A 1,482-nucleotide genomic window follows, 5' to 3' on the forward strand; every position below is an offset into this window, starting at 1 on the left:
CTCGTCTAGTAAATGTCACGTGTTGTTTGGGAGTTTTGGAGGGGGAGGCCGCCACTGGCTGCTTCGCGGGAATCATTTGAAGTTGAATCTTCACGCGAGAAATAGTATATTTCGTAACGAGGGCAAGAAGTGTTTTTTGGCGAGTGGGAGAATTATATCACGAGCCGAAGGCGAGTGATATAATCCCACGAGCTAAAAAACATTTTTTCACGAGTTACGAACAATATTTTTCATCACAATATGGCGGAAATTGGACTTTTAGGCACGCGGAGCGTGCCGAAAAGTTCACTTTTCGTTACAGCGTGATGAAATAGTATTTTATGTCACACGGCGATAAAAGTATTACCTGACGAATGTGATTATAATCCGAGCCGAAGGCGAGATAACGTCACATTCGTTAGATAGGGGAGGTTTTTTTAAATGTTAATGACGAGTTGAAATGTTGATAAAATTTAATAAATTTTTCTTTCATTGCAAAGGACAATTCATTCCCTTTGTGATGAGCTTAAACTGAGCTCAATTGATAAATTTGTTTCTGAGTTATGAGTAATTGAACCAAAAGTCTAAAGTGTCCATTTACCCCACTCACCCCTAATACTTTTATCGCCTGATGACATACTGTACTATTTTTTCCATTTTTGATTAGAATCGTTTTTTTTTTAAATTTGATATGGTAAAGTTGCATAATCTTCAATAGAAATGACACAAAAAACCAATGGAATTGTTTTATAGAATATTGACAGAATTCCAATAGACTTATAAAGTTTCAATAGAAATTCTTTACATTGTTTGATGAAAGTGCTAGATTTTTCTGATGATTTTTTCTAACTTGACAAAATGTACAAATTTTTTCCTTTTTCATATATTTTTTTCTGTTGTGTATTTGGGAGGGATGAGCAATGTTCGTCGATAAATCGAAAACATCGATGTTTTGAACGACCGATTAATTGATTTTCGATTATTTTTTCCAAACATCGATGTTTCTGACTAAGCTAACAAAATTTCTTATTTTTTTGTCGAAGAATAATGTTGATTGTTTGAGAATAAACAAAAGAATAATTTATCTACAATAAGAAGTAATTATTTTGTACAGTATGTATGTTATAAATGACAAGTGAACAAGTCCAGTCTATTGTTTTTATTAAATTGAAATTTTTAATGTTTTTTATTAAAATTTTTAACAATTATTGCAGTTAACGGAAAATATTCAACATATTTTTTTCAATTAATCAAAAATCCTATTTCGAGATTCAAAATTTAACTCTCTGGCAGTAGTTATCATTGAAACGTAAGTTCCTCGCCTCCTCGGGTTGTATTTTGCTCTCCTGTGTAATAAGAAAAACATCAATTTTTTAAATAATCGATTTTTTTTCTGAAAAATTGATTCACAACATCGATGTTTTTCAAAAACATCAATTCTTTGATAATCGATGTTTTTTAAAACATCGCCCATCCCTAGTATTTGGCTTTTCGTCACGGCCG

The sequence above is a fragment of the Diachasma alloeum genome, unplaced genomic scaffold (genome assembly GCF_001412515.2).
Source record: "Diachasma alloeum isolate Michigan unplaced genomic scaffold, Dall2.0 Dall_scaffold_00277, whole genome shotgun sequence".
In the NCBI taxonomy this organism is placed as follows: domain Eukaryota; kingdom Metazoa; phylum Arthropoda; class Insecta; order Hymenoptera; family Braconidae; genus Diachasma; species Diachasma alloeum.